Source organism: Theropithecus gelada, chromosome 4, assembly GCF_003255815.1.
Source record: "Theropithecus gelada isolate Dixy chromosome 4, Tgel_1.0, whole genome shotgun sequence".
NCBI classification, from domain to species: domain Eukaryota; kingdom Metazoa; phylum Chordata; class Mammalia; order Primates; family Cercopithecidae; genus Theropithecus; species Theropithecus gelada.
In genome coordinates this window covers 79717989-79744298 of record NC_037671.1, presented here as the reverse complement: position 1 = coordinate 79744298, position 26310 = coordinate 79717989, and positions in this window count along the sequence as shown.

The following is a 26310-nucleotide window of genomic DNA, read 5'->3' as shown; positions in this document are numbered from 1 at the left end:
GGCAGGTGGATCACTTGAGGTCAGGAGTTCGAGACCAGCCTGACCAACATGGTAAAACCCGTCTGTACTAAAAATATAAAAATTAGGTGGTGTGGTGGCAGGCACCTGTTATCCCTGCTACTTGGGAGGCTGAGGCAGGAGAATCGCTTGAACCTGGGAGGCAGAGTTTGCAGTGAGCCCAGATCATGCCACTACACTCCAGCCTGGGCAACAGAGCAAGACTCTGTCAAGAAAGAAAGAAAGGAAAGGAAGAAAGGAAGAAAGGAAGGAAGGAAGGAAGGAAGGAAGAAAGGAAGAAAGGAAGAAAGAAAGAAAGAAAGAAAGAAAGAAAGAAAGAAAGAAAGAAAGAAGGAAAGAAGGAAAGAAGGAAAGAAGGAAAGGAGGAAAGGAGGAAAGGAAAGAAGGAAGGAAGGAAGGAAGGAGGGAAGGAAGGAAAGAAGGAAAGAAAGAAAGAAAGAAAGAAAGGAAAAGAAAAGAAAGGAAAGAAAGGAAGAAAGAAAGAAAGAAGGAAAGAAAGAAAGAAAACTAATTCTTTTAAGTGTATAAATCTTCTGTATATGTACCACATAAAAATAAAACATTAAGCACAGCAACTATTAAACGTAAGGGTTGGCAAACTGTTTATTTAAAGAGCCACATAGTAAGTATTTTAGGCTTTTTGTGAACCAACAAGAAAAACTGAAGATATTATATAGGACTTATCTAATAAGAGGAAAAAAATTTCCACAAATTATTTTTAAGTCATATTATGGATTTGGTCTATAGATTACAGTTACCAACCCCTCCCTGATTTAAACCTTACCAAAAACAAGGGATTTGGGGGGGGAAATATTTTAATTGAAATATTTTCATCATAATAACTGACACTGTTCAGAATTGTCAGTGCATGTTCATTATTTTAAATGTAGACTTACATTTATTACTTTTAAATTATCTATAGATAATGTAATCCCTCATATTGCTCACAACGAAACCACCCCTATTGGTTGTCACTGCATATAAATAGAATATTAATAAATGGGGAATGAAAAGTAACTCTTTTGAAACACTTCCTCCATAGAGTATGGTCTCCTCTCTTTTGTCTCTTGGTGGGCCAATGTCTTGATTTGTTTTTCATTAACATGAAATATAGTAAATTATAAATGAAAGACTATAAAGTTCAGAAAAACACAACTTAAAAATTATGGCTCTTCTTTTTTTTTCCCCTGTCAGTCAACATTCTTTCTTTAAGTTTAGTATAAAAAATCCCATCTGCTATGATTCAGTTCAATGAACTTAGAATGTGAGTGCTTATTTCACCTCTAAATAACCCGTTATCACTATACAAAATAACAGAAAGTAGAATACCCAATTGTTGTTGGTAACCTACTTTCATGAAACAACGTTTATTTTAAATTGTTTTACAATAGGATTCAGTAAGTGTTAACTACAAAATGTCCACTAGTCTACTACAGTATTTAAAAAATATATGTAACACCTGGACAATACCTACAACCTGATATTAAAAGAGGAAATAGATATCTTTTAAATCCTTTTTACCTCTGAGATTCTATGACATTTCCTTGTAATTTCATCAACTGAATATTTCAAGAACCAATTGTTAGTATAATATTTGGTTATAAAGCATTCATGTTGTGATAGAGAAGCAAAATTATAAAACATTAAAAGCAAAATAAAATTTGAAATTCAGAGTAGATCAAGGAAGCTAGTTGGTCTATTTGAATGTCTAAAAATCAAAGACGACAAATGCGGTCTTTTAGAACAAAGTAAATGGATTGACTCATTTTGTATAATATCATCCTAACAATGAAAGGTTTAGGAGTAAACCTTTAGTCTACTAAAGGCCCAGGCAACCATATTTGGCTAGTATCCCTCTTAGCCTACTAAAATCCCTAGTTGCCTAGTGTTAAGGAATTTTTCTCACTATGATTCAGGGCACTAGACCTTATCAATAATCTGCAAAATTGTGTGAATATGCTCAATAGCCAGCTTAAGAGACAGCTTCCTATGTGTAACTCAGGTTTGATGTGAAAACAAATAAAATTCATAAAGATATTTCGGGACTTCATGGCAAAAGAAGGTTATCACTGGCTCTTCACAGAATATAGAGACATATTACTAAGTCAACCGTCTCTCAAATTACTTGTATATTAAGCAAAACTGGACTGAGTTTTAGGACACCTCAAGAACATTTTAAAATTTGGCTACTTTAAAAAATCTGTTGCACGTGTAAAATACAAGATTAAAAGTCATACAAAGTATAATTCTAAGAGTTTAGAATGTTTCAAAAAATACAACAAACATTTAAAATCTAAAATTGATCCCTGATCTTTTTGTCTCAGCTAAAAGTGACCCTAAGCCAGGAGTGTAAACTTCAGCCTGCAGGCCAAACCTGCCTACCTCCTGTTTCTGGAAATAAAAACCAAGGAACACAGCCCATTTATTTTCATATTATTTCTGGTTGCTTTTAAGCCACAATGACAGAGTTGAGTAGTTACAACAAAGACTCTATGACCCCAAAATATTTACTCCCTGGCCCTTCACAGAAAAGTTTACTGTTTCCTGTCCTAAACTAACATATCCAACTTCAAAAGAGAATAAATATTACAATGATGTTCAAGATGAAATTAGGAAATACTAATTTGTAATCCTTAAACTGTAAACATAGGACATTCCTGACACATATATTAACTATAAAAGTGGTATTTGTTTCCTAGTGGTAAAAGGAAACTGGACTCTAAATCCAGATACAGGTTAAGTTTTCTGATTATATTCTTAGCTCCATCTATTCTGTCCCCCTCTAAGAATCAACTTTCCCAGTCAAACAAATCAGTGCCTCAAACCCAACTCTCTATTCTAAATTTTTGCTTCCCATAGTTATAACACTGTTTCAAGGTTTTCCATTCCCTACAACGTTGGAAATTTCCTGTATCTGAAGTTCCCTCTCTGTGGTGAATCACGATAATAATATGCTCTGAATAATTTGTTTGCTGCAGTATAGCAATGTGGTAGCCAGGATCTAAACTGTTCCAAAAAGTTGAGACTATATAAGCCAAGTCTGAGAGTACCCAAAGGGATAGATATGCTAGCTGCAGCTGTCTTCAAAACAATTGAGAGACATAATTTTGGTTTTATAAGGTAAGTAAATATGACTAATAAACTTAAGACTCTTGCATAAGGTCCTACTTTATACTTACAAGCACCCTCATGGGGGACTGAGAGGTGAAATCCTGCCAAACTTGTTGGACATTCAGAAACTACTCATAACACAATTTTGCTATTTAGAACTCTTCTGGATCCCACCAAAGAGGCACTTCCCTCTGGTTAAGAATTCAAATGAAATTTGTTTTCATCCATGTGTGGGACTGAATTCAGCCAAGGAACTAAAGTAACTGGGTTAAGAGGCAGACATGCTTGGCTGGCTTTATATCCCATAGCTATGAAATGATAACAAATAACTGGAAAGCTGGGAGCAACTAAAATACCCAACTGATAACCAACAAACTTTAGTTGGCACCATAAATTTATTAGAACGAATACATCAGAAACAAGATGATGTAGGTATCAAGGGACAATATTATTAATACCTTATTGGGTGAGGGTGGAAGTCATATTAATTTTTAGCAAGTACAGGAAAATAATATAAGCTAACATTATGTATTAAAAGTATGATAGAAGAACTGAGAACAGGTAAAATGAACCCTCCTTGCTTCTTTGTGTACCTACAGTCTTCTTTTTATGCCTATCATTTTATTGTATTCATTTTATTTTATTTTTGGGACCGAGTCTCACTCTGTCACCCAGGCTGGAGTGCAGTGGAGCGATCTCGGCTAACTGCAACCTCCGCCTCCTATGTTCAAGAGATTCTCCTTCCTCAGCCTCCCTAGTAGCTGGTATTACAGGCACCCACCACCATGCTTCGCTAATTTTGTTTTTTTAGTAGAGATGGGGTTTCACCATATTGATCAGGCTGGTCTTGAACTCCTGGCCTCAGGTGATCTGCCTGCCTCAGCGTCTCAAAGTGCTGCAATTACAGGCATGAACCACCATGCCAGGCTGGGTATCATCTTAAAGCAGTTAATAGAAATATGCTTCAATAAACACATATTCGTCTGTCTAAACTCCCATCATGACTCTGTCCATTCTGTCTCATCTTTCTTCTTCCTCTGTTAGTACTCAATTTTAAAAGAATCTTCTTAAAAGCTGTGAAGCCTGGTGGAGCCAGCTATCATAATGTAGTACATATCTACATTGTAATTAATTTTCATTGAAACTATATTTTGATACTAGTTTATTTTAGTCTGTCATGAATTTTGACTGACTTCGTAATAGCATTTTTGCTATTATATAAATGATATAGGCTTATTATGAAATTTTTAAAGATTCTGATGGAAAAATAAAAATTACCTGTAATTTCTCCCATCTAGACATCAAGACACAACTGTTTTTAACATATGCTCTTTCGGATATGTATATCCATTAAATATTTGTATCCTATAATTCATTTTTAAAATATTTCAGTAATATATTTTAATGTCAGCATTTTGTTTTTACATGGTCATTTAATGAATATATAATAATGTATGATATTCAATCCTTGTTATTTATGTTTTTTCTAAATTTTCCTATATAAACAATATTATGAAGAGCACCCACAATTACTTCTTTAGGCTAAATATCTATAAATGTAATTATTCTATGTGGGTCAAGGGATATAGTCTAAATATTAGACCCATATTAATCTTTGGAATTATGTTGTCAAATTATCTTCTAGTAAGGCTGTACTAGTCTTCCTAGCTCAGTATATGGGAGACAGGTCTGAAAGATGAGTAGGACCTTCCAGATGGAAACACTATTATAATCACATTGTGCTAAAATAATATACTTAAATCAGCAACTTGTTTTCTTCTGGCTTAAAATAATGAGATCTACATTCGCCCAGGCAGCACTATAACACCAAGATACACAAAAAGAGTGTATTAAATGTAATACAAGAATAGACAAAATAGTTAAAGTAACCACCATCTGTTTGACACTGACTAGAGTGAAATAGTCAGCCGAAAGAGAAGAAACTAGTCCTTTACCTCAATGCTGTCCTTCTCTTCCATATCTTGTTTTTTGATTCACTTTTTTAACAGGCATTTGCCAGCCTCCTGGGTGCCTCCAGATGCTCTCTGGGGCCTGGACCAACAGTCATGGCTGTTCCTTCTTTCATCAGCCCATGGCATTTTAACCCAGGACTGGTATTTGTGTAAGAATGAGGAGACCTAGGTAATTTTGTCGACCTATGGGCAATTAACTTTGTTTCTTCTTCTTCAAATGGAGGATGAGGGTGGGAGGTCTTATTAACTGACATCTCAACAATTTCCAGCTTTCTATGATTGTTTCAGAAAAGGAATGGAGAAAAACTCAAAACACCCAAAACTTTGTGAGTTTCTATAAAATTATCTGAATTGTTTTTTCTCTGTCTTTTATAAAAGTTTCAAATAAAATTAGAAATTATTAAGATTCTACCATGCCAAATAAGAAAAGCTCCATAAAGCTAAAGCACAGGGTTTCCCCAGTATCAAAGCACAGGAAAATAATCAGTTGGATTCCAAATTTTAAACCTCTACTTCCGAAAGATAATTTACTTTCATTTTCTGAGTTTGTGCATATTATTTTTTGCCAACTTTCAAAAAACAGAAAACAAATTAGTTCAGAAAAATACACCATTGAATAATGTGAGACTTCCCAGAGCAAAGTCTGAAAATAAGTGAAAACTTAATTAACTGTTCAAAAAGACATGTAATTTAGTTGACGAAAATTATAATTATTAAAAACTATAAAGTTGTCTGGACTCTTGCTGCTATAAAAACATATTTTTGGGGAGGCTGAGGCAGAGAATTGTTTGAGCCCAGGAGGCAGAGGTTGCAGTGAGCTGATATCACACCACTGCACTCCAGCCTGGGTGAGAGAGTGAGACTCCCATCTCAAAAACAAACAAACAAAAACATATTTTTAAACAGATACTATACATTTTACAAAGTGTCCCCTAATGCCATTTGCTTATATTAAAATATAAAAGTTATCCATAACCTATTTTTATATCAAAATATAAAAATAGCTTTCTCTGGAAATGTACATGTGATGTTTGTTGTTTACAATTTTTTTCACATTTTAACACCATCTGTTCTAATCCAAAGACAGGATTTTTTTTCATTTTTCACTAATTATAACTGTTTCTTTCCTTAAAGTAATCAACATATACAATCACTCCAAAAATGTTATATAATAGATATTAAATTAGTTACCATCTCTGAATAAATTTACCTGTAATCTTTATATCACAACAGAACATCTCTCTCCAATCTTTTTCTTGGAAAAGACTAAGTGTCTATTCTGAAGGCGCACCTAGAATATTGGGGAACCAGAAATTCACTTTTGTTGCTTTTTCACATTTATTATACATGACAAGAAATTCATCACTGTTCAGTGCTATCTACAGAATTTCAGAAAGTACTGGCAAAAGCATATTTTATTTACAAATGTAAATTTTTTAAAGCATGTAAAACAAAAATTATGTGTAAAACTAAAATGTACAAAATTCCTTAAGTTTCTTAGATTTCCCGCTTGAAAGACTTCTAATTGGAAATAGAGACAATTTTTAACATGAGATACTGATTCAAGACAATGCTAATTGCATGACTTAAGTGTACATAATGCCTTTTGTTTTCCCTATGATGTTGCAGCCAAAAAAGCTCAGCAGCCTCATATCACTTGGAGGGCCTTCATAATAAACAGATTCACCAAAGAATTAGTCCTAATGACCTTTTCAATCAGAGCAGTTTTCATCATTTTTTACTTACTCTTTTGTTGCTATACTAGGAATTTTAGATCCTTTCTATTTCTGATAGACCTTAACAACAAGCATCAATGGTCACATTTGTTAAGCAAAATGCTTTCAACTGATCCTTATTAAAGCCCAGGGAGAGCTAGGTTCAATGGCTCATGCTTGTAGTCACAGCTACTCAGAAGGCATGATCCTCACAGGAGAATCCCTTAAGTCAAGGAGTTTAGGGATGCAATGGGCTATATTCACACAACTGCATTCCAGCATGGGTAACAGAGCAAGACCTCATCTCAAAACAAAACAAAACAACACGAAACAACTGGAAAGACAGAGAAAGTAGATATTCCTATTTAACACATAGTAAAACTAAGGCTCTGAAAAACAGTGATTTGTGCAAGAACTTACTTTTAGAAAGTAAGAAGGATATGTAGGCATACAAGTCAGACTCTAAATCAAGTACTTATAGCTAGTCTACATATACTGACATAACCCCTTAATTTTGATATCACTTATGACAGAATGTATCATGCTGGACAGATCTGGGATGCTATACCTGAAGACTAATGAGGTCTGAAGTTCCACAGAGGCCCTTTACCCTCAAACCATTATATACACAAAACATTCGTAAAATGAACATCCTTTAAATAGATGGTCTAACTTGAGTCTGGCATTTGTACCTTAATTTTTAGGCCTTACTACAATTGTCAACAGAATTAAAACTGGGCACTGCCTATTCAAGTATTCGTCTCTCTAGTGTCTAGATGCCTGCCAATTAAACCCCACAAGAAAAGCTGTCTAAGGAAGGCTTTCTATAATAGCAACATCATCTTTCCTCTGACTCCTATATTATCGCATTCCCACATTGCTATAAAGAACTACCTGAGACTGGATAGCTTATAAAGAAAAAGGGTTTAATTGACTTACAGTTCTTCAGGCTGTATAGGAGGCATGGCTGGGGAGGCCTCAGGAAACTCACAGTCATGGCACAAGGCAAAGGGGAAGCAAGCACATCTTACTATGATAGAGAAGACAGAGAGTGAAGGGTGATGTGCTATACACTTGTAAACAACGAGATCTTATGAGAACTCACACACTATTACAAGAACCACAAGGGAGAAATCTGCACCCATGATCCAATCACCTCCCACCAGGTCCCTCTCACAAGATTGTGAATAAAATTCGACATGGGATTTGGGTGGGGACACAGAGCCAAACAATATCAACTCCTAAGTTTATATTATCTGTCTTTCCCATCACTGGATACAACTTACTTTATAGGTTAATATGCTTTCATGGTATGAATCCCTGAGTGTCAAGTATTTACAAGTCACTACTAAAAATTATGAGGTTCCAATTATTAGTGTGATTTTCTTCATGAACAAGTTCCTAGATGTGGCCTATAAGTGGGGCAGCACACCAATACTTGTTTTATCTCAATAGAAAAGGTATGTTTATTAAAAAAAAAAAAAAATTGTATACCAACCACAAACCCAAAAGTATGATGAATTTCAATCAAAATTCTAGAAGTAATTACTAAACAAGTAAGAAGTAGTTGTTTTTAGGTTTCAGCACTAGATTTATTAAGGTGATAATTCCATTGATCAGCAAAATTTAACAAATGTCGTATACTGGACTTTAGGTTAGACATCTGATCTAGCCTCTTATGGTATACTTATAACAAAAATGAGGAAACATGGAATATGTAATTTTGACAGAACATCACAAAAGTCCTGGTCAATGAGTTTGGATCAATCTAAAAAATGTTTTTTTAAAATATATGAGATATCTATCTTTCTACAGCTGCACTGATAGGAGTAGTGTCTAAAATAAAGGATGTGAGAGGAAAAAAAAGTGATGTTGACCAGAACACTGACTAGAGGCACCTGGCACTCATCCCCCCTTCCCTACCATCACATACACCAAAAAAGAACCAAGGAAGATCAACAAATAAACAGCTATCACTTTACTGGAGTGTTGAAGGGAAGGAGTTGGAATACAGTGAATTAGTGGAGATGGACCTGTGATGACTGGAAGCCCACAAGGGCGGGATGGAGGTACCTGTCACTACAACCGGATCTCTCCCACCTGGATCAGCCCAGAGTCACGAGGGACTTGCCCTTGTGGGGAAAAGGTAAGCAATAGAACCCCACCAGCTCCCACTGCCACTGCGAAGACCTAAAGTTCTTACTACAGGAGAATCTTGGAGTCCTTGCAAGTCCTGAACCTTGTTTTGAGAGCTGCTATGAATTCATCCAGCTGCTTCGCTCCAGATTAGGAGCACAAGGTATGCATTTCCCACATTCTACCCACCCCCTATGAGCCAAGCTGCTGCAGCCCAGCACTATCTTGAGACAAGACCCCCTTCTGGAGTATGCCATGTTCTGGGGGCCAATAGCAACTGCACCTCTCCTTCCCTGGGACCAGAACCAACTGTGACTCTGGTCCTGCACAGCAGGCAAAGCAATCCCTGCTGCCTGCACTTTCAGCTAGAGGAACAATCTGGCAGTCCCGCCTAGGGCGAGCCTATCCTTGAGCAGACCCAAGCACTACATGAGGAACTCCCCAAAACTGGAGAGATCCTTGAGCTACTGAGCAGCTGACACATCCCTGGATTGGCAGAGTGGCTATATACCTGTATCCAGTGCCTGAAAAACAGCTCCATGGTTCCCTCACACCGTGCAGACATGCCCTAGTTCTGTGCAATGGCCCCATACTCATGCTTAGGGCCTGAGAAAGAACCCATGGGCCATCCCAGGCAGACATGCCCCCAGGTCAGCAGAAAAGCCATATAAGCCTGAATCTCTGACCTGAGAAACAGCCCTGTGGCCACAACCCGTTAGTCAGACCTCAAGTTAGCCAACCCAATGTGTGCATGCATGCAACTCTCAACCTGAAAAGTAGCCCACTCAGTATACTCCAGCAAAACTGTGCCATTGCCACCTCAAACTTTCACAGTCTAGGACATTGATATACTTGCAAATGCCACTAGCATAGATTGCAGCTGAGGAAACTACACAGAGACTACATTATTATATACACCTAGAACTAAAGCCAATGCATACGTCATTCAAATGACACCCCAAGATCCGTCTATATGAATAAGTCTTTCCTTATAAGACCTACTCTATAAAATTAGAAGAGGTCACTTTTCCACCAGATGCACAGAAATCAATGTAGGGACACATAAAACATGAAAAAATAAGGAAAAGGAAAACCCATGATAACCCCAAAGGAACACAATAGTTTGCCAGTAATAGGCCCCAATCATAAGGAAATATACAAAATGCCAGAAGAAGAATTCAAAATAATAGTTTTAAGGAACCTCCATGAGATGCAGGAGGATACAAATAGACAATTCAACAAAGTCAGGAAAATAATGCATTGTTTGAATTAGAAATTCAACAAAGAGATATTATTTAAAAAGGAACCAAACAGAAATTCTAACACTGAATAACTCACTGAATGAAATAAAAATACAATCAAAGCCTTCAACAAGAGACTAGAGAGATCAAGCAGAAAACTCTGAACTCCAAGGCAGGTCTTTTGAAATAAACAGGCAGAAAAAAAAAGATTAAAAAAAATGAAGAAAGCCCACAGGGTTTATGGAACACCATAAAGTGAACAAATGTTCACAAATATGAATATTCCAAAAAGAGAAGGGAAAAGCTGTAGCAAACATTCAGTAAAATAATAGCTGGAAATGTCCCAATTAGAAAGAGATGAACATCCAGATCCAGGACGCTCTAAAGTCCCAAATAGATTCAACTGAAATAGGTCATCTCTGAGGCACATTATAGTCAAATTATCAAAAATCAGACAGAGAATGTTTACAACAACAAAAGTGTCAAGTGACATAAAAGGGAATCCCCATTAGATGAACAGTAGAAATTGGAGGAATAGATATTCTTATGTGAAACAAAAGAGACTTAAAACCCAAAGCTATAAAAAGAGACACAGATATTATCTAATAATAAACATATAAATTCAGCAAGAGAATGTAACAATTGTAAATATATATGTACCCAATACCAGAGCACCCATATCTATACAACAAATATTAGATGTAAAGCGAGAGACAGACCCCAATATAACATTGGGAACTGCAGCATCCCACTCTTGGCACTGGACGGGTAATCTAGGCAGATCATCTATGGCACAGATTTAAACTGTGCCATAGACCAAATGCACCTAACAGACATTTATGGAACATTTTACACAACAGCTGCAAAATACACATTTTTTTTATTAGTACATGGAATATTTTCCAGGATTGACAATATATGAGAATACAAAATAAAACTCAAAAATATTTTTAAATCAAAATCATATCAAGTACCTCATCTGCCCAAAATGGGAGAAACTAGAAATAAATAAAAAGGGGAACATTTGAAACTATACAAATATGAGAAAATTAAACAATATGCTCTTGAGTTACCAATGGGTGAAGGGAGAAATTAAGAAGGAAAAATAATTCCTTAAAACAAATAGGGATAGAAACACAACATACCAAGACCTATTGGACACAGAAAAATCAATATTAAGAAGCAATTTGTAGCAATAAAAATCTACATCAAAAAATAGAACGATTTCAAATAAATAACCTAACAATGCATCTCAAGGAACTAAAATATCAAAACAAGCTAAACACAAAATTATTAGAAGAAAAGAAATAGCAGAAATAAAATTGAAACAAAATATTAGCAAAACAAAAAGTTTTCTTGAAAAAGAAACAAAATTGACAAACCCACAGCTAGATTAAGAAAAAAAAGAGAAGACCCAAATAAAATCAGAAATGAAAAAGGAAATTTCACAATGGATACCAGAAAAATACAAAGGATCACTAGTGACTGCAATAATTTACATTCCTACCAACAGCGTACGAAAGTCTCCTTCACTCTCCAGGCTTGCCAGCATTCATTATCGCCTGTCCTTAGGATAAACACCATTTTAACTTGCATAATATATCTTGTAGTTTTGATTAGCATTCTTCTGATGACTAGTGATGTTGGGCATTTTTTGGTATACCTGTTGGCCTTTGTATGTCCTCTTTTGAGAAATGTTTATTCAGATCTTTTGCCCATTTTAAAATTGTATTTTTTTCTTTTAAGTTGTTTAAACTATACTGATTATTAATCTCTTATCAGGTGGATAGTTTGCAAATATTTTCTCCCATTCTGTGGGTTGTCTCTTCACTTTGTTGATCGTTTCCTTTGTAGTGCAGAAGTTTTTTGGCTTGATATGATTTTATTTGGCATGACTAAGTTGAATCTGTAGATTGCTTTGGGAAGTATGAACATTTAGAACTACAATAAGATCCAGTAATTCCACTATTGGGAATTTATCTAAAGGAAAGGGAATCAGTCCGTCGAAGAGACATCTGTACTCTCACGTTTACTGCTGCAGTATTCACAATAACCATGATATGGAATCAACCTAAATGTTGAACAACACATGGATGGTTAAAGAAAATGTGGTATGTATACACAATGGAATGCTATTCAGTCAGAAAAAAAAAAATGAAATCCATAGATGAAACTTGAGGACATTATGTTAAGCAAAATAAGCCAGAAACAGAAAGTTAAACACTACATACTCTCACTTATATGTGGAAGCTGAAAAAATTTGATCTTATGAAAGTAAAAAGTAGAAGAGAGGATGCTAGCAGCTGAGAAAGGAGGGCATAGGGAGAGATTTATTAAAGGATAAAAAATCAGCAGATAGTAGAAATAAATTCCAGTGTTCTGTAGCACTATTGGATAACTATAGTTAATAATTTATAGTTTCAAATAGCTAGAAGGAGTCAATTAGATGTTCTCAACACAAAACAATGACAAATGTTTGAGATTATGGGTAAGCTAATTACACTGATTTAATGATATGTATCATAACATCACAAAAGCCCTTATAAATAGGTACAATTATAACGGGTCAATAAAAAATTAACATTAAAAAATGTGAGAATTAAATTATCCTAAGACTTGCTATAAAAGATTGCATTTAGCTATAGGATGCTGATGAGTAATTGTCCAGGATGTTGGAGGTACTTAAGATAGTTATTTAGATATAAGCTGTTTAACTTCTTTAAAAGCATAGTATATAAAGATTTTAACAATGCTCTTTGGTTGATGATGGAATCTTTATTTTTCGTAAGGTTAAATCTCTGAATCTTAATCTCTGATTTTATTATTGTGTTTGAAGATTGATAAGCCATTTTCGGTATACAAAGTGTAGTAAAACAGTTATAAAACAGCTTTGAAGTCAAACATGGGTTCAGATATTGACCCCTCCACTTACTGATCTTGCTCAATGTATTTAATGCCCCTGAAACTTGTACTATAATGTAAAAAATAGGAACACATAATAACATTCCTTTGATACAGCTCATATGAAAATTACAAATATGGTATATTTAAGGTATTTAGTAGAGTGCTTTAGACATAGCAAATCCTTGATAAATGATACTCATTATCATAGTAATACAAAAATTAAATTTACTTACAAGAGCTATTTAGAGAGATAATAAATAATAAATAACATCAGGAAAATGCCCTACTTCCATTGTAATCACAGATGTTTAATGCTATTTTCATTAGAAAATAACTGTACTTTTTATTAACTGTTTTAATGAGGTAAAAATAAATGTCAAAACATAATCATGTTGGATTCTTACAAGGCATAAATAATCTTTATTGTCTATGAAGAAAAGGACAGAGAAGCAAAGAGACTTCAAATTTTAAACCGTTAACTATGTTTAAAAATATTTTTATGCTTTCCTAGAAAGTGAAAAATAATTATACTGTTTATTTTTTGACATACTTGTTAAACCTCTGGATACAATATAGTTTTGTTAGTAATCAAAACTAGAAAAGTTCAAATATCATAAATGAAACCCTACTATCAAATCTCCTGTAAGTCATACCATGTCCTTATAAAACAAGAAAAATGATGCTAAAACCTGAAAAATTTGCAAGTCACAAGACTTGGGAATTTTTTTAAGTCATTCGAGCTAATAATATATTACTTTATGAACCGAATAATGTATAATTTTATGTCTTGAAAATAATCAAGTCAGTGTAATGTTGTATGCATAATTTGAATAGGAAAAATTTAGTTATCTTACAAGGAGGCTTGTCATCAATGAATTATAATACCTGCAAAGCTCATTGTTATAGTAAATCTATGTGAGATCTATCTATCTATCTGTCTGTCTGTCTGTCCGTCCGTCCGTCTGCCTACCTACCTACCTACCTACACACTTAACTCGGGATGCTATAACAAAGTACTGTAGACTGAAAGCTTGTAAAAACAATAGAAATTTATTGGTCACTGTTCTGGAGACTGGAAGTCCAAGACAAGGATACCAACATGATAGGGTTCTGGTGAGGACCCCCTTCCAGGTTGCAAACTACCAACTTCTCATTGTATCCTCACAGAGTGGCAAAGGGAGAGGGTTAGCACTCTTCCTATTCTTTTATGAACACTAATTCCATCTTAGGGGCTCCACCTTCATGATCTAATTCCCTCTCAAAGACCTCACTTTCTACTACTATCTTACTGGGGGTTAAGGTTTCAACATGTGAATTTAGGGGTGACAGAATCATGTAATTAATAACAGGTAGTTAAAATTTTTTAATTAGTAATGAATTTCTTTCTTCCTAAATGGTACAGAAAATGCTAACCAAAATTAATTTTTGTAGTCATCTTAAAAAGCCATAGAATATAGAAAGAACATTGAATTTAGAATTAGGTTTAAGTTCAATTTTAGTTTAGTACCCTAAGACGTGGAAAAATCATTTACAATATTTGAAATTTATTTTCATCTTATGAAATGTGGAAATAGTATTTATTTTACAAATTTATTGTGGAGACTAAATGAAATGAGATTAAAGTACTTTGAATATGAATATGATACAAATGACTTATAATTGGGGTCTTCTATTGAAAACTCAAAGGTAGTTGCTTTCTTCCAAAAAAATTTACAAAAGGAAATCATCTAAACAGAGAAAATAATAATAAACAGGCTAGCCTATGATTCTCCACAGCAACATACAATGCCAAAAGACATGTGGAAATGGCTAAATTCTGAGTGAAAGAAATTATGACTCATAATGCTATAACCAGACACTATGGTAATTATTCATAATACAATTAATAGGCATCCTCAAAAGCTAAGTAATTTGAAGAATTTGTCAACTAGTAAAATGTCTTTTTAAAAACCTACATTAAAAAATCAAGTTAATAAAAGCCAAAGATAAATAAATGGGAGGGAAAAGCCATCGCAGAATGGATACGTTATAGATCAATTTGAACATGCAAATAAACAGTTATAGGAAGTATAGTTACAAATGGAATGCAAATGTTTGATATCTTGACAGTGTAAAACTATCAATCAACATAACTTAAAATATCAAGACATGGGAAACATGAATGTGAGTTATTTTATATCATATATTAATCAGTTCATAAATTTTAAAGATGGTGTTTAAAACATAATTACTGAAAATAGTTTTATTGATGTTTTCTAATATTACAAGTATCTTTAAGACATAACTACCATTTTAGAGAGAATATATTTATATGTTCAATATTTCCTTAAGTCATACTTTGAGATTTTGCCTTCTGTAAAACTAAATTTAACATTTTATTTTAAAATACATGAACTTTAAAAGATGATTCTTCTGAATTTTGAAGTTTGGCAAAGTTATTAACCCAAAACAAACACGTTGTTTCTTAATATTTGATGAAAAATGACTTACAAGACAACATTTTAAAACCATTGTTTTGTTGTAAAGAAAACTCCTAGATAGATTCAGGCTGAAAAAAGTATTGCTTATGTTGAATCCAATGTATTGAGTAAAATCAATACCACATTAGTTTTAGAATAGATATGACCAGTGCTAACTTTCCTTTACATAACCATTGTTCATCAGTAGTAATGATTATTTTCAGTAGCCACCCTGAATTGTGATAACACAGTGTTTCATTGATTTTTATACTTTTATTTAGACAATTATTTATAATTGCATTACAGAAGTAAACACTTTTGCACTACCTACAATATGTAAGTATGTTAAAATAAGTTCATGATATAAGACACCCTAGAGAAATGTTCTGCCTTTTTAAAAGCATAACTGGAGCTGGGAGTGGTGGCTAACGCCTGTAGTCCCAGCACTTTGGGAAGCCAAGACCGGCAGATCACCTAAGGTCGGGAGTTAGAGACCAGCATGGCCAACACGGCGAAACCCCATCTCTACTAAAAGTATAAAACTTAGCCAGGCGTGGTGGCTCATGCCTGTAACCCCAGCTACTCAGGAGACCAAGGCAGGAGAATTGCTTGAATCTGGGAGACAGAGGTTGCAGTGACCTGACATCGTGCCATGGCACTCCAGCCTGGGCGACAGAGTGAGACCCCTGTTTCAAAAGGAAAGAGAGAGAAAAAAAAGAAAAAGATATCTGGTTCTGGTACTTGGGAATGTTAGATGTGTACATTTATTTAATAACAATTGATTACAATTTATTCATCACATTTATGATAGAAATGTATCTTTAATCAATAATGTTTTGAAATAGCCCATGTTAATATAAATGTAATATATTATTTTCATATAATCCGATAAGGCTATATCTCCACATTGGCCTAAATTAGAAAGACTTTCTAGTAGATTGCATATTATATCAAACTGAGGTGTTTTTTGTTTTTTTCTTTTTTTTGAGACAGGATTTCCCTCTGTCACCCAGGCTGAAGTACTATGGCAGGATCTAGACTCACTGCAACCTCCACCTCCCAGGTTCAAGCATCCTCATGCCTCAGCTTTCTGAGTAGCTGGGACTACAGGTGCCCACCACCACGCCCAGCTAATTTTTGTATTTCTAGTAGAGGCGGGGCTTCACCATGTTGGCCAGACTGGTCTCTAACTCCTAACCTCAAGTGATCCACCCACTTTGACCTCCCAACATGCTGTGATTACAGGCATGAGCCACCATATCCACTCTAAACTGAGTATTTTTAAGATCATGTAATTGAATCAACCTCAGACATTTGAATATTTCATGCTCCTTTTTGGTTTGGTTATTGTTTTTGCATCATAATTTAATTTGTAATATTCTACTCATGTTAAAGAAAAAACAGTTGAGTTTTATTATGCATGAAACAGATCAATGAAATAGAGCTTAGGAAGAAAGTCAGAATGCCTGATCTCACTTACTTTGAGTGAAATACTTATATTCTTTGGGTATCAATTTATATATCTATAAATTAGGTAAATAATTTTTGCTCATTTTCCAGGACCAAACAAGGTAAAGCAGATTGATTTTATTAGTACAAATGCTCAATTGTAGTTAAAACCCCAAACTGAAAATCAAAATATTTTAGATAACTCAAAATATAAGTGTTTTTCTTATTATTTACTTTTCCCTAAAATGCTGTCTCATGAGATTTTTGGTCTGTTTTTACCATGTTTCTCCTGCTTTAAAGCTCTTTCATGGAATTCCTTCCAGAATATGATAAGGAACAGATACAAAAGTTTACCAATAGAGTTATAGGGCAGATTAAAGCCTCTGATGAATAGCATGCATCTGGTTTCACAGTGATATTAAAGAAGAGAGGATCTGAATCCACACATCATTTACTTGTCTTATTCTTTTGTAATCCTTCCTTGTTTCTGGGTCTGAAAACAGCAATGATACAGAAAACTAAACAAGAAATAACTTTGAAGCAGAACTCTGTGCACATGGAAAAAAAAAAAAGTGGCAGCGTTTTTTCCCCAAGCAACGAAAAAAGTCATCTTCTTTTCTATCAAAAATAATCAGAAGGTTAGAATATGGTATGTTTATTCGGGGGAGGGGGTCACTGTAGTTATTAACCACAGTTCTTTGAGGAAAAGGAATTGTATTTTAGAACAAATGTAAGATATCTCTGGCTGAAGAAGAGAGCAAAGCACAAAAGAAACCAATTATACCCCATGTTGTGAAATTACTTTAAATTTCTACCCTTAATCCTTGTTGGTTAAACTCTTGATTAACTGTTCAAAACGTGTTATTACAAGTCTGCAAGAGCTCCTGGGGTCATTAAATCCCTGTAGAATACCTTACTAGCTAAAAACGCCTGTCTTTCTCTTCTAACAGATGATGTTTGTGTTAGGAGGGAGAGAGGTATTAAAGGAGAATGAAAAGAAAGCACCCTCATCTCAGACCCTATATTGGCCTACAGGCTTCCATATGTACTCCCTTCACCCTTCCACTATAACATTTTCCAGATAATATTAAATAAGTGTTGATGAATGAGTTACTAAATGAAACTGACAGAGCCGCTTTAATGTTCAGAGACCCACCGCAAGGAGAGCAAGGGGGAGGCAAATTCTACCAGATACTTGGGATGCTCTGGAAATAAAAGACCCAATGAGGCATTGGGCTTCATCTGAAAACTGCCCTGGGAGCTATCCAAGGTACTAACCAGCCTCAGATTAAACCATGCATTCGTTCTGATTAGTTTGTCCTTTGAAAGCGGGAAAAAGCCGGGGAGAACGGGTAGATAGAAGGGAGAAATGTTATTCTACCTACTGTAAATTCAAATTCTGCCTTTGAATGTCACAAGTTATGCATACCTGAAAAGTTATTTCATCTCTGTTTCATTTCTTTTATCTAGAAATGAACATAACTAGTCTACCTATCTAATAGTATCGTAAGATGTAGTGAAGATTAAACTGATTCCTGCATGTAAAGCCTTTAACACAGTACCCAGCACAGAATAGGCTCTTCATAAATGTTAACTTAATATTATTAATGTATTAATAATATAATACAAGCACTAATGTGTCTACTCCCAGAACAACTGAAAATCATGTTTTGTCATGTCAGCCTCATGATTAATGCCTGTCTTTATTACTAGAATGTTAGACTCCAGAGGGACAGAAGGCATTTCACTTCATCCATTACTTTCCCAGTGACTGATTCAAATGTTCTGGGAGTATATTGGTGGTCTCAGTACATAGTATATTATATATTCTCAATACATGTCACTACTTATTAGAAGCCCTGTTTAGGTATTCCTGGAGTATAAAATAATGTTATAAATACCTGGGCTAATATTCACAATAAAATATGTTAGCAATTAAGGTATTTTTCAGCTTTGACTTAAGGGTATCTGATCTTGTAAGTTTCTCTGTGTTTATCAACTATACCGCATCCACAGGCAGCACAGCATAAAACTATGCTGTGCCATTTGCGCCATTTTAATGGTTAGAATCTCTATCCAAACCTCCTTCTGTAACCTCTTTTGACCCCTATGATGGTTATTGATAGTTGTTCTGACATCAATAACCATCTTTTAGTACGTTGTGCTTCTTCCCCTTCTGCATCTCATGTCCACAATGCTTCCCCAGCTCAAATATTTACTTGTTTTATGGCCATAATTTTATTTTTATTCTTTTCAAGCCAATCTGAATAAACATACCAAATACTGAATCTTCCCTGGAAAAGACTGCAACTTTGTGGACCCAGATACAAGTTAACTATCTGACTCTGATCCAACATGAAATCAATGAAAATTTGGAAAATGTGTGTCTGAATAAAGCGAAATGTACAGGCAGGGTGATTTACAATCATTCCAACCTCACTGAATACGAAAGCAACAAAGGAAACGTTGATGAAAATTGAATTTTAAACATCTATTTTTATGTATTTCCTAAGAGCCACCTGGATTTTGTGCAATTATACCAATTTCACTGTATTCAAAATATCACATTTTAAGAACAATACCTTTCATACTAAAAAGCTAAGTATGTTTTGTCCTAATCAAAAATTTTCTTATTTCATGGAATGAGCCCCTGAAATGAAGCAATGAGAGGATAATTATTATAAAATCACACACATTGTATATAGAATAATCCTATATAATTGGAGTGATGGGCATGATGATCTGCTAGGTTTGTTGCCTTACAGATTTTATGATTGTGTAAAACTACATAGGCTGCATAAATGTTTGCTTTTTACTCTTTAAATGTCATATCATTTATTCTTTCTTCCTCATGGTATGTCAGCCAAAAACATAGCTCATTTATGATAATCAGACATGAAGACTGCTTACAAATAAATAGACATACAGCCATAATTGCAGGTTGATTGATTCTGAAATCTTGCAGAGACCATATACTGTCTTACTAATAACTGTGACAACTATGCATCATTAGAATCGAGGGGCTAAAGAACTCTTCCTACACATGGCATAATTGCACAGGTGTGGTGATTTGCATTTTAGTGGCACAGAAAATTACATTCCTAGAGAAAGAAGATTTTAAGTTTTTAAGTTTTTAAAAGTTGATTGGATTGGTTATAGGGACCAGTAGTAAAGGAGGTATGGATGCTATAAATTGTCATCAAAGCTATTAAGAATAACTTAAAATATTCATTCAAACCAATACTTAGTTATATTATAAAGACCAATGTTATCAAAAGTCACATTTATATTCTGTGAATTGCCTCTGCTTCTCATGTCAATTTTAAAGAAAATAAATATAAAAATAAATGTATCATTTTATAGATTTATTTGGAACAGTGTCCTACTTACCGATGTCATGATACTTTTAGAAAATAGCACAGCAACATGGCACAAGTATACATATGTAACAAACCTGCACGTTATGCACATGTACCCTAGAACTTAAAGTATAATAATAATAAAAAATAAAATAAAATAAAAAAGAAAATATACCCTCTTAATATCCCATGTAAGTACAAATGCTCCATCCTTTTCAGTAATGAGGGTAGAGATCATTGGTTTCTAGACTATTAGGAATCTGAATATTGAAGTAATGGTATAAGATAAGCTATATTAAAATTCACCTTAAAGAAACAGGATGGCTTTAAGGTATAAATAAATATTTTATAGTAACAAAATTAATGGCATTTGGGATCATTAGAAGAACTATTTATCTCAAAATTTGAAATTAAACATAGAACAGAAACAAATATAGTCAGTAAAACAAAATGAACCATGCTTATCTAGCACTGCGTAAGCGTAACCAGTCAATTAAACTCAACTTCTTATACTGAGAGGTTTATGCCTCTTATGGGAATGATTCGATTACCGCAGCTTAATTGTTTTAGCCATGTGAATTAATCAAATAACTCTCGCTCCAATTTCATGCTGTCCGAACAATCTGACGTCTTGAATAGAGATTTCTGAACAGAGATGATATGTAGAGCAGCCAGCATGAATCTCTTAGTTCATAGTATGTTGTAAATCTCTCGAGGATGGCCATTCCAAGGAAAGCAGCCAGAGTAGCATGACCTTTCCTGACCTAGCTTCAGAAATGAAGCAGTTTCACTTCTACTGATTCTATTGTTTATAAATGAATCACTAAGGTTAACACAGAATTCTATCTTTATTTTTCCCCATAGCACATATTTATATGTTATTAATTGCTTATTATCTATCTCCCTGTCCTAAAACATAAGCTTCATGAGGGCAAGAATCCTGTTTTATTGTAGTTTACTCACTGATGTATCTTTCACACTCGGCACTGTTCATAATAGGTGCTAATCAATGAATGAATAAATTGCCATGTTTCCCTTGATAGGTATGAAAAGAAGCATATTTATAAAAACAGGCACACTGAATTTTCAAGGCTGGGAGTTTAGTAGCTCAAATTTGTGACTATTAAACTGTTTCACAGAATAATAGATCTATGATACATTGCAGAAAACAGGGTTCACAGTTAAGTGTGTTTGAGAAACAGTGAATACCGCTTAACCCCTGAAAAAAAACACAGATGTCTTACACATTCAAGGCTTCTAGAAATCTTAACTGTTTTTTTTAATGCTAAATTTTGTTCAGCTCACTTTCCCCCAATATATGACAAAACGCTTCCATAACAGGGTTGTTATTTATCGCCCATGTAGCTAATTTTCTACAGAATGCATTTTAGTCCAACCTTCTCATCCTGATTTAGGGAGAGTTGATTTTTTTTATATATAGGGGCTGGAAGAAGATAAGGGCTCCACTCTCTGGCAGTATCACAACATTGTGAAATGAGGACTCAGAATTCAATCAACTTGCTTAAGGTCACAATAAGAGTTACTGGAAAGCTGAGAACCAAAGACTACTTCTCCTTACTTTTAGCAAAATGCTCTTTTCAATACCTTGGGCTTCTCAGATTCTTAGACACCTTGGACTCATCCTGGATGGATGGTTATTCTCTTCTTAAGAACCCCATGAGAGACACAATTTGTAATCTCCTTCAGTAGCCTGTCCCATTATTTATCAAGTCAAATTCAGGCTGCAATAGGGTGGGATTCCATTACAGAGGAAAAGGATTTTATTTGTCTCATTTAAAATGCTCCATTAAAAAAAATAATTTATGATAAATTCACAAGTACAATTTCCACTTGTTCCTTGGCCAATAGGGTGGTGAAGCTTGGAGCAGTGTCTTCAGTATGCACTCAGTTCTTGGCTCCAGGTCCCAGTTTAATGACAAGCTGAATCTTCACACTGACAGGCCCCTCCCAGTGAGGCTGCCAAGTGTTCGTCATAGTCATGCACATTAATCGGTCACAGGAATGGAATGTGAAATGGTCAAGAGTGGGGCAGACACTAAGGCAAAAAGTTTTTCAACTCCAAAATGTTGGACACTTAAAATACAACCTCCTTATGTTCTACTGAAATATAAAATATGTAATTAAATCATCAAATTCTGTTTTCATGTCCTCAAATATTTTAATCATGCTACTCATTTAGGGACACAATTTTATTTATAAAAACATTTTTCTATAGATAGGCATTCATCCATCTACTCCATTATGTTATATAACAAGCAGAATCTTAGAAAGCTATGTATAAAACATTATGTGAAAAAGAGCATAGGCTTTGTATTCCCACAGGTCCAGTTTGGATTCAATATCCACTTCATCAATTGTTGCATAGCCTTCAGCAAGTTACTTAACAAAGCTAAGGTTCTCACATCTGAAAAATGGGGACAGTAAGTAGAATTTCAGTGTACTTTATGAGAACTGAATAAGAAAATTTATTTGAAAGTAGCTGGCACAGTGTCTGGAGTACTGTAGGTTTTCAATAAGTATTCTTTCCTGTCTCCTAAAATGAGAATTACATTTTAAGTTCACTGGGGAACTCAAAAATTAAAAGCTTGAGCTTGATCTTCTTATAAACAAAATGGTGTTTTATGTGAATTAATACCCATTTATCTACTTGTTTGGAAATGTCATATTTTAACATGGTCAACTTTTAAAATGGTGAACCATTTTACATTAGGTTACATAAATATTTATTCTATATTATTTGTTGGCAAAAGCCTAAAAACTAAGCAGACCAATGCATAAATTTTAAAAACTACAAAATAGACTATCATGTTCTTTATCTGTTTACTAAAATTCCAGTAGTTATACTTCAAGCCTAATATCAGGGGAATTTTATATCTACATAGATAAACAGATTGCTATACATATATCAAAGAAAGAAGGCACACAATTAAACTTCTATGCAAACAGACTTTGGCAAAAAGTGAGCCAAAGGAAATAATGCACAGCAAGGACAAAATAGACCTGTGACATATCTGTGATAATAGGAAATCTTTGGGATTGGCTAACTGATAAAATTCCAAACTTCCGATGACACATTAAAAAGTTTTACTGATACATGACCCTGCAGTCCACTTAAAGTATCCACAGAAATCTATATATGGGTTTACCAAAAGATATACTAGAATATTTACAGCAGCAATATGAATAATAGCATCCATGCAGAAAACTACCTAAATTCTTACTAACAGTTGGGGTGAAAAATTATAATATGGTTATGTAATGGAACACTGTATACAATTAGTAACAAATCATCTATGACTAAGGCAACATTGTGGAATCTCTCAAGCCTAACATTAAGCAAAAGAAACCAGACACAAAATAATATCTATATGATTCATTTCACATAAAGTTCAAAACACACAGATCTTATTTATTATCATGAGAATAGTTATTCCTTTGGAGTTAGTAACTAGAAGTGGCCTTTTGGAAAGCTGTAATATTGTTTCTTGATCAGGGCATGTTCAGTTTGTGAACGTTCATTAGCTATATACTGATGAAGTGCCATTTTCCTCAATGTATTTTATACTTTTAGGTTGGTGCAAAAGTAATTGTGGTTTCAGACCATGAATTTCACATTATTATAACTAGGCTCAAACACATCTTCATTAATCAAAATAGGAACCATTACAATCAACAATTTTTGCCAACGAAAAATGTTTATTCATGCCTATAGCATAAAAATCTGTGCTTCAGAATTAAACAAACTTTTAGAAAGCATTTTCTGTATCCTGCTAGTTGTGGAAGTGTTTTCCCTGCGAAAAAGTTGTGGAGATGCCTGAAGAAGTGGTAGTCAGTTGGCTAGACGTCAGGTGAATGTGGCAGATGAGGCGAAACTTCACAGCCAAATTCATTCAACTTTTGAAGCACTGGTTGTGCGACGTGCGGCTGGGCATTGTCCTGGAGAAGAACTGGGCCCTTTCTGTTGATCAATGCCGGCTGCAGGCATTGCAGTTTTTGGTGCATCTCATCGGTTTGCTGAGCGTACTTCTCAGATGTAATGGTTTCACCTGGATTCAGAAAGCTGTAGTGTATCAGACTGGCAGCAAACCACCAGTCAATGACCATGATCTTTTTTTTGGTGCAAGTTTGGCTTTAGGAAGTGCTTTGGAGCTTCTTCTCAATCCAGTCACTGAGCTGATCATTGCCAGTTGTCATATAAAATCCACTTTTCATCACACATCACAATCCAATTGAGAAATAGTTCACTGTTGTTGCATAAAATGAAAAGATGACACTTTGAAATGATAACTTTTTCCCCAGCTCATGAAACACCCACTTATAGAGCTTTTTCACCCTTCCAGTTTTCTTCAAATGCCGAAAGATGGTAGAATAGTTGACGTTGAGTTCTTTGGCAATTTATCGAGTAGTTGTAAGAGGATCAGCTTTGATGATTGCTCTCAATTGGTTGTTGTCAATTTCTTTTTTTATTCTTTATTATTATTATTATTATTATACTTTAAGTTCTAGGGTACATGTGCATAACATGCAACTTTGCTACATATGTATACTTGTGCCATGTTGCTGTGCTGCACCCATCAACTCGTCAGCACCCAACAACTCGTCATTTACATCAGGTATAACTCCCAATGCAATCCCTCCTCCCTCCCCCCTCCCCCCTCCCCATGATAGGCCCCGGTGTGTGATGTTCCCCTTCCCGAGTCCAAGTGATCTCATTGTTCAGCTCCCACCTATGAGTGAGAACATGTGGTATTTGGTTTTCTGTTCTTGTGATAGTTTGCTAAGAATGATGGTTTCCAGCTGCACCCATGTCCCTATAAAGGACACAAACTCATCCTTTTTTACGGCTGCATAGTATTCCATGGTGTATATGTGCCACATTTTCTTAATCCAGTCTGTCACTGATGGACATTTGGGTTGATTCCAAGTCTTTGCTATTGTGAATAGTGCTGCAATAAACATACGTGTGCATGTGTCTTTATAGCAGCATGATTTATAATCCTTTGGGTATATACCCAGTAATGGGATGGCTGGGTCATATGGTACATCTAGTTCTAGATCCTTGAGGAATCGCCATACTGTTTTCCATAATGGCTGAACTAGTTTACAATCCCACCAACAGTGTAAAAGTGTTCCTATTTCTCCACATCCTCTCCAGCACCTGTTGTTTCCTGACTTTTTAATGATTGCCATTCTAACTGGTGTGAGATGGTATCTCATTGTGGTTTTGATTTGCATTTCTCTGACGGCCAGTGATGATGAGCATTTTTTCATGTGTCTGTTGGCTGTATGAATGTCTTCTTTTGAGAAATGTCTGTTCATATCCTTTGCCCACTCTTTGATGGGGTTGTTTGTTTTTTTCTTGTAAATTTGTTTGAGTTCTTTGTAGGTTCTGGATAGTAGCCCTTTGTCAGATGAGTAGATTGCAAAAATTTTCTCCCATTCTGTAGGTTGCCTGTTCACTCTGATGGTAGTTTCTTTTGCTGTGCAGAAGCTCTTTAGTTTAATGAGATCCCATTTGTCAATTTTGGCTTTTGTTGCCGTTGCTTTTGGTGTTTTAGACATGAAGACTTTGCCCATGCCTATGTCCTGAATGGTACTACCTAGGTTTTCTTCTAGGGTTTTTATGGTATTAGGTCTAACATTTAAGTCTCTAATCCATCTTGAATTAATTTTCGTATAAGGAGTAAGGAAAGGATCCAGTTTCAGCTTTCTACTTATGGCTAGCCAATTTCCCAGCACCATTTATTAAATAGGGAATCCTTTTCCCATTTCTTCTTTCTCTCAGGTTTGTCAAAGATCAGATGGCTGTAGATGTGTGGTATTATTTCTGAGGACTCTGTTCTGTTCCATTGGTCTATATCTCTGTTTTGGTACCAGTACCATGCTGTTTTGGTTACTGTAGCCTTGTAGTATAGTTTGAAGTC